This window comes from Microtus ochrogaster, unplaced genomic scaffold (genome assembly GCF_000317375.1).
Source record: "Microtus ochrogaster isolate Prairie Vole_2 unplaced genomic scaffold, MicOch1.0 UNK7, whole genome shotgun sequence".
Classification (NCBI taxonomy): domain Eukaryota; kingdom Metazoa; phylum Chordata; class Mammalia; order Rodentia; family Cricetidae; genus Microtus; species Microtus ochrogaster.
In genome coordinates, this window is record NW_004949105.1 from 8,706,996 (window position 1) to 8,716,166 (window position 9,171).

Here is a 9,171-nt window from a genome sequence, read left to right on the forward strand (position 1 = left end):
TTTTTTTTTTGGTCCAGCTCAATCTTTGAGTCTGAAATGAAATTAATCAAATCTCTTGTTGCCACCCAGTCAACATCCCTGCTCTCCAATCTGTTTGTTGACTCGGTGTGGTAATTTAGATTTTTTCCCACAGTTTGTTTGACACTTGCAAGTCCAGTCTGCACCAACTTCTATTGTATTAAGTAAATACCTTGACTGCATTCAAATCCTGCCCATTGTTCATGGTAAAGCAACAGGATTTTCTTTACTTCACCAACAGCCAAACCTATTTTTATCAGAAAACCCTCTGCAGATGAAAATTAAAAAGGATCATGTGACCCAGAAAAAAGATTAACCCTCAGAAGTCTTCTGGTTTGTCATTTTTGTCAAGGTGTCCCCAGAGAGAGTAGAAAATAATAAAGTTAACAACCTATTTCTGGAATGCAGCCCATTTAAAAAAAAAAGTCTATGCACTTCAGGTTTGCAAGAGGGTCCTTCCCAGAAGGACACACAAACAGGCCTGGGACAAGCCCAAAGGGATCAGAAGCAACTCAAAACACTGGATTTAGTGACTTTTAATTGCCTCATTTTCAATTCAAAAGGGAGAAAGAGTACCTATACTAAAGCATAGCTCAGCTGCATACACCCATCAGCGAGTCAGCTGTGACACAAGGTCCTCAGAGATTCGCCATTACCCAGGACACCTGTCATTTCAGATAAATTTTCCACCTTGTTGGAAACAGCACACTGTGCTTCCCTGATCGTCCCACTCGGTGTTCCTGAGGGGACAGACTTAAATCGTCCAGCTCTAAAAAAAAAAAAAAAGAAAGAAAAAAGAAAAAGAAAATAAAGTCTGGGTAGGAAACAAATGCAGAATGTTTTATATTTTTAAAAAGCCTGGCATAAAAAGCTGATTATAAAGGAAAACAAATTTGTGTACCAGAAGGAACTCGAAGGTCCGATGCTTCCGATTAAAACTTAGGCAAAGGAATAAAACTTTTGCTATTAAAAAAAGAAAGAAAGAAAACACATGTGGTAAATCAGCTAAGGGATTGCAAGGATGTATACCCTAGTCCAGCTGCTTGGATGTCAAGCCAGTTCCAACAACACAGCATCCCAGGACTGCACTCTGACCAACCCCCGCAGCGTTTTCCTGAAGCAGCTGTAAGGATATGTCCTTTAGATTCATGGCATCTTCTCTCCTGTTGCTCATGAATGGGGCGGGGTGGGCAGCACTAGTATTTTCTGGCAGATCACTGAGGGAAGCCATCATTGGTCTCTTCCCTTCATCTCCGTTACAGTGTTTTATATGTACCTTTGTGGAGTTGGGAACATCTTGCAGGCTCACAGTGAAAAGACAACATAGGGTGGTATTAAAATAGCTTCAGTTAAGAAATAATGAGAAAAAATATTCAGAATTGCTTATCACTCTGAGAACCCCTTAAATCTCTCCACTTAATTATAAAAACAGCTTAAAACAATGAAGAATAGGGGGGCTCATTTTCTTAAGCACACGGCCAGCGTGTGAAGAGGGTAACAACCACATCTTTAGAGCCAATACAATGGTGGATTTAAAAAAAACAAAAAACCTCCCATGGACTTCAACATTTCAGTTTGCTTCAGTTCTGCTTTTTAAAAAGTGTACCACTCTGGAAAGCAGTGTGGCAGTTCCTCAGGAAATTCGAGATCAACCTACCCCTGGACCCAGCAATACCACTCTTGGGAATATACCCAAGAGAGGCCCTATCATACAACAAAAGTATATGCTCAACTATGTTCATAGCAGCATTGTTTGTAATAGCCAGAACCTGGAAACAACCTAGATGCCCTTCAATAGAAGAATGGATGAAGAAAGTATGGAATATATACATATTAGAGTACTACTCAGCAGTAAAAAACAAGAACTTCTTGAAGTTTGCGTACAAATGGATGGAAATAGAAAACACTATCCTGAGTGAGGTAAGCCAGACCCAAAAAGAGGAACATGGGATGTACTCACTCATATTTGGTTTCTAGCCATAATTAAAGGACAGTGAGCTTATAATTTGCAATCCTAGAGAAGCTAAATAAGAAGGTGAATCCAAAGACAAACATATAGTCATCCCCCTGAATATTAACCTTCATCAGGCGATGAAAGGAGACAGAGACAGAGACCCAAATTGGAGCACCGGACAGAAATCTCAAGGTCCAAATCAGGAGCAGAAAGAGGGGGAGCACAAGCAAGGAACTCAGGACCGCAAGGGGTACACCCACATTCTGAGACAATGGGGATGTTCTTTCGGGAATTCACCAAGGCCAGCTGGCCTGAGTCTGAAAAAGCATGGGATAAAACCGGACTTGCTGAACATAGCGGACAATGAGGACTACTGAGAACTCAAGAACAAGGGCAATGGGTTTTTGATCCTACTGCACGTGCTGGCTTTGGGGGGGCCTGGGCGGTTTGGATGCTCAACTTACTAAACCTGGATGGAGGTGGGCGGTCCTTGGACTTCCCACAGGTCAGGGAACCCTGATGGCTCTTCAAGCTGATGAGGGAGAGGGACTTATTCGGGGGAGGGGGAGGGAAATGGGAGGCGGTGGCGGGGAGGAGGCAGAAATCCTCAATAAATAAAGAAATTAAAAAAAAAAGTGTATGTACTGATAAGTTAAAAATACATCAACAACCCTGAAATGCTGTCTATTTTCTCCTTATCCTTTTTATCTGTAACCTGGACCCAAGTTGGGGCAACTTCTCCTGGCCTCCTGTGAGGGACGGCTGGGAGCATCCTAGTCAAAGGTAGTTCCTGAGGTCTTAGATGAGGCTGGAGCTCGGGAAACGTCTTACATAACTTTCCTTCTGGGACGCTGCCTTTTTAGAGTTGTTCTTCAGAAGAACATAAATTAAAAATAAATAGAATTACCGAAAAAGAGATGTCTAAATGGTGTGACTTAAATTCAATTAACACATGATGCAGAAAAACTCCAGAATCCAACTCATTTTTCAAGCGGTGCTGCTGAGCTGTGTTGCTGAATGATTAACGGCTGATGGGCTGGGAGGTCATATAGGCCTGCCTGGAGGGGATGGCGCTGGAGATAGTAATAGGGTAAGTGAGATCAGCTGCCCGAGAAGCAGGGTACAGGCCCAGGAAACAAAAATCAACATGAACACACACACCCCCCACACACACATCCCCACCCCACGGTTTATTAGTTTTCCTTCAGAAGAATATGTCCGACCAACCAATACTACTTAGAAATAGTATATGAAATGGGAAAATTGTCTATTTTTAATTACTATTCTTATTGTTTTCTATTTTTAAATATTCCATGTATATATGCCCTTTATGTTTTCAAACAGTATGTAATATATACTGAGTAAATCCTCCACAGGGTAGGGGTCAAAATGCAGAGTGGAAATCCTAAAAATAAAGATCTGGAAGTAAAAGAAAACATAACAATAAATCACTCATATTTTACAGATATTTATAACATTTGTTAATATTAACTGACATTTAATTTAAAGCTACATGACCATCATTCACATGGTGTCACAGTTGCAAGGTGTACAGGGCAGGGAGAAAGGAGAGATAATTGACACGACATTAGCAAATGCCTGCTCTGACCTAGGTCGAGGTTTTGGGTAGATAAGGATGTTGCTGCTGCTATTCTGGGGTGGGTGGTATTTGGGATGACAGCCCCACTCCGTGTGGCATCACCCACGGAAAGCATTCCTCGGGTCAGATTGCAGGGTGGGAGCTGTGGCATCTCAGAGTGAACTGTGAAGCTAATGTACTGAGTTCAGACCTCAGCGAGTGTCGAGGAGATGATGGCAGAAATGGAGGAAGTTCTGCCCAGGGCATAGCACAGTGACAGAGTCTCTGCAGATACTGAAGACAATTTGCTGGCAGTGACGGGGCCTCAGAATGGTCTGGCTCCTAGTACAGATATACGCCCTCCCTTCTTTGAGAAGGATGTGGGTTTACAGCCAGAAATAAGGGGGTGAGGCAGCAACGAGGAGCCACCAAGACTCAGAGGCACTGGCAAAAGATGAGGACCAGGGCTAGGGATAGGATTTGGGGTAGGTAGAGTCAGTGTTAGGGCTGGGGCTGGTTAAGGTAAGGATGGAGACTAGGGGTAGGGTTATGGTTAGTGGTAATGAGTAGTCGGCACTAGGATGTGGTTTAGATTCAGGTTAGTGATAGAGCTAGGATTAACAGTTAGGGTTCGGGAGAGGATTAGAATTACCTAGGACTTCTTAGAGTCAGGACCAGAACTAAGGTTAGAGATTAGGATTTAGGCTGAACTTTACTGGAAAAAAAAAAAAAAGAATTACCCAAGAGATACACAAAATGGTTCGTTTCCAAAAATGAGCTTTGGGGTCACAAACCAGACCCGAAACACAAAGAATCAAGTATGTGTTAGGAGGGTAACGTTGTTGCTAATGACAGGATGCTCACACGTAGACGACTAACAAGAGGGAGAATCTTATCACTGCCACCCTAATAACCGCGGGCCCTGGAGCCAAAATCTCAGCAACAGAGATGTTCCACACACATCGTAATCTATCCCAGCATGGTGTCTGGACAGAAAAAGCTATCAGGAGTGCCCACTGATAGGAGCTCCCCTTGTCTATGCTAGGAGCAACTCTGTCCCAAACCCTCTTCTTCCCATCAGACTTTTTGACATGAAGCTCATCCTTCTCACCACTATTATGCTATTTCCTCCAACTAGAACATGCTCTCCCCAACCTCTGCATCAAGCACTTTGGGCTCCCCAGCTCAGACTCACATCTCTGTCTGAAGGCTTTCCTGCATCCCTCCATCAATCAACCTGCTCCCGTGCAATATTGCTTCCCCTTTCAATCACTTTATTGCTTTCCAGATATTTGTTATGATCAGAGACTGCACTTGTATTTACCTATTTATTGTTTTCTTTTATTCCTGTGTCGAGCTCCACAGGAGATGGCTTTTTGTTCCTGGACCACTTCCCCTTGCCAACTAGGTCCTCAATAAATACTTGTTGGGTAGTTGGATGGAAATGCCTTAGCTCCAGTTCCTCTAAACTTCCTAACATTCTCAGTAGGTCTGGGCAGATAGCTGCCACCCTGCAGCATGGAGGGAGGTGGCACTCTCCCCTTCATGTCAAAACTTTCGAGATGGCTGAGTGGCCTAGTGGGCTCCCTAAACAAAAGAAAGTTTAAATACTTTAAACTCGTTTATAAGATTCTTAAGTATCTGTCTCCTGAAAATATTGCCAGATGGATTTCTTAATACTGAACCTGTCACTGGCTAAAGGTTTACTGGGTTAAAACTTGACTTTATAACTTAATATATCTGCTCCTGTGGTGTTTCTGTGATTATCTCTTCACTTGCAAAGTGAAGATTCAAGGCTATTTATCTTATAGATTGGTTCTGAGAACTGGTTGGGTATGCTAGCTTATGTAAAGTGCTTTGAGGAAAAAAAAAAGAAAACCATGTAACTACAACAAGGTGATTCACTGGCCACTCCCCAGAGACACAGCATTCTTAGCATGGGGCACCAGGTGACACAGGGGACCTCCTGCTAAAATTTAAAGAATGGGCATCTTGAATTTGTGGATTTCATTTACATAAAATTTCCATCAAGAAAGCATAAATATTAAATTCTAAGTTAATTGCAAGGCACACTTACATTTTAGAAGGAATTATACAGATACCTGAAACTTACTTTAAAGGCATGAAAAACATGCAATGATTGATTGTCAGACAAAGGATGGAAAGATGATTGAAGATTGTAAGAAAAGTTGAGTTCAAATCCACCTGACATCCTTCAGCGTCATCTTTTCTGAAAGTTTCTGTTATCACGCTGTTTTCTGAAAGTTTCTGTTATCAGGGTTCTCTAAAGAAATAGAACCAATAGAATGAACACACACACGCGCACATATGCACACGCGCACACATGCACATATGCACACACACACACATGCACACAGGTGGCTGACAGGTTATGGTCTGGCTAGTCCAACAATGACTATCTCCTGATAGAAAGTTCAAGAATCCAATAGCTGCTCAGTTCACAAGGCTGGCTCTCTCAGCTGGTCTTCAGCGTATGCCAGAATACTAAATAGGCTCTAATGCCCCTGAAGGAAAGCAAACAGAGCCCAAGCTTCCTCCTTCTGTGTCCTTTACACAGGCTGCCACGAGAAAGTGTGGCCTTGATTTAAGGTGACTCCTCTCACCTCAAAAGATCCAGATTTACGGTAGATCCTACATCTCAAATGATTCAATTAGGGAAAAAAAAAAAAAAAACCATCACAGGTGTATGTAGTCAGCCACTTTTGTTTAAGTTGATTTCAGATGTAGTCAAGTTGACAATCAGCAATAGCCATCACAAACACCATGGGGGAGGGGCACGAAAATGCGATATTTGTAATGTTTGACTTCTCCATGACAAAGCAGCTTCACTGGGGAGAGGCTGATTCAGAGTTCTCAGGCCATCGTGGCAGGGAAGGCAAGACTGAGTGGCCTCGCCTGTGGCTGTCAGAATGAGTCTCTCATGGTCTAGGAACCAGAGACAGGTATCACCTTTAAAGGCTGACTCCTAGTGGCCCACATCCAGCACCCGGGCTTCATCCTCTTCGAGGTTCTATAGCCTTGAAAAATATCAGCACTAGCCGGCTGAGACTCCAGGCATGAGCCTGTCCTGATCATTCTAGCTACAAAGCATAACAAAAGTCCAACAAAAAACTGTCAGGTTCACAGCACATGAGATCTCATTTGTAGCTTCCCAGGAGAGTGATCCAGTGCTTGGCCATTTGAGTTGCTGGACACCGCTGTCCGCTGCTGGACCCTTGACAGATTTACCCCATGCTGGTGCTTGCTGACAGTGCTTTTTCTTCATTGACCATTTTTATAGAACAGAAGTTAAATGAGCCCAGGCTTCTGCAATTAATTTTTACAGCATCATTGATTAGATTTCCCCAAATAATTTATCCCTCACTTCATAGCTTAGAAGGCAATCCCATCACCTATTGTAGTACAGCATTTTAAAGCAGACCGCCTTGACGTCCCGTTGAAAGATTTACACGGGTCTGAAATAAGAGCTGTTTCTGCCTAATGATCTGTATGCAACAGTGGTAGAAAATATAGAAGGTAGGGGAAATCAATCTATAAGATGCTATACATCTCCCAAGATTTGTCTGCTTGTTCAGGGCTTTCCTGGTGTGGGTGGTTATGTATTACCCGGGCTTTAGGTAACTAAACACTGAAAATATATGTTTCTCCTGTATATATAACATTACTCCTGCACAGCTGGGACAGTAAACCATTTTGGGTGGTCCATTCAAATATACAGCCTAATCACCTAATTCAGTCAGTAAATAAAGCAAAGTGTTCATCTGAGCTGAGCAGGTACCTGTGATTGTGTGTGTGTCTGTGTGTGTCTATGTGTAACAGAGACAGTCCTTAATCTGGTGCAGTTTCTCACCAAAGATATTTGAAGACACAATTAGGTTGAATGCCCTTTTCAAGAGAAACTTCTGCCTCTCTGCAAGATAATACAAGGGTACCAGGAGGAGGGGAGAACACAGCATCACGTGAAGTCAACACATACCAAGCACTCTTTAGCACCTCTCCCTTCGGGAGCCCACCAAAATCTACAAGTGTAATTTAGGTTGATAACATATACTTCATAGGTCACTGAACTCAGAGCAAGAATTTAGTGCAGAGTTCAAAGGCAGAAAGGTGAATGAATATTTTTAATTCCGCATTCAGTGGTGGCCAGCATCACTTATCTTAGCAGTCTCCTTGCTAAGCAGTGTTCTGCCGATAAACATAACATTAGCAGAATAATTTTAGGGCTGGCCCTCCAAAATACTACCTATTTTACTACTAAACAATATGATATTTGAAGGGCTAAGTTACTTGCTCAAACCAGTATGCCTAGGATGGGAAAGACTGGAGATGGTAGACATGAACACCACAGAAGGCTTGCAGCAGAAGCAAGTGTGGGCCTTAGGGAAAAGGTGCATGAAGAATTGTGCACTGCTTTCCCAGGTGTGGAGGACGAGCCTAACCTCTTGCGTACGTGATCTAGGATTAGGCTCAAAGAACGATAGATCTTGAGTCTTTTCTAATTTAAATTGTTATTTGACAAACTCACATGGATTGGTGGGCTTCCAGAGCAGTTCTTTGCATGAGCTCATCACTCTTATTTCGGGTTTCACAGACACTTATAGATAGATACTCAAGGCGTCCAATTCGGTTTCTTCATAATTCTATCTCCTGGCATATTTTACTTGAACGTGAGTTCAATGACTACTTTGCCCCTTACATATGCGAGGTTTTATTTCTAGAGCTGACATTATATTTTCATTATAAAATAAGCCCCCAATTGCAGTTCGGTCTATGACTTATTTTCAGTTGAAAGACCTAAAACCTTTCATCTCTTCCTCTCCCAGCCTCCTAGAGAGGTGGCATCTCAAAACTGGCTCCAGGTGAGTGCCCTGAAAAGATGTGTGGCTTTACATTCTGTGACCATGTACAGGCTCCGTGTTCCACAGCAGCTATAACGGGACACCAAGTGTTTTAACTCCCTCATCGTGTGCTTCTGGCTATACCCATCTCAGGAGCTTCCAAAGCAGGGGCCACTGAGATTTGAAGTAAGAAACAGGCATTCTCTGGTGACCCTAAGACAATACCATTAAATAATAAAAAGACACGTTCCCCCGACCAGAACAGTCTTCCTCGGTCCTGTTATCGCCTGTATCCTCTGCTGGTACCATCCTGATTCTCTTCAGGAATTTTTAATAACAGAGAGTAACTCTTCCAATGATGGAGCAGGCCCTCTCCTTGCACACTCAGACAATGCTCTCTGATAAAAGTGGCAAAGTCAAAATAAAGCAAACCATGCAGACAGATGTATGTGTGTGTGTGTGTGTGTGTGTGTGTGTGTGTGGTGTATGTGTGTATGTGTCTGGGTGTAACAACACCATGATATATATCAATATATCACTTTTTTCTTCTGGATCAACAACTAAAACAAAGACTAGACATAAAGAATCTCTTCCTGTCTTGAAAGCCACCTGACCCTGACCCTGACTCTAGCTTTGTGTGGGGGAATCATTTCTAACCATGAGGTGAAGGCTTTGGCTTCTCTGTGCTCCTGTGGAAAGAAGCTTCTGGACACCGAGAAAGCACAAACAACTCCGGGTCTCAACGTTTCCATGTTCTAAGT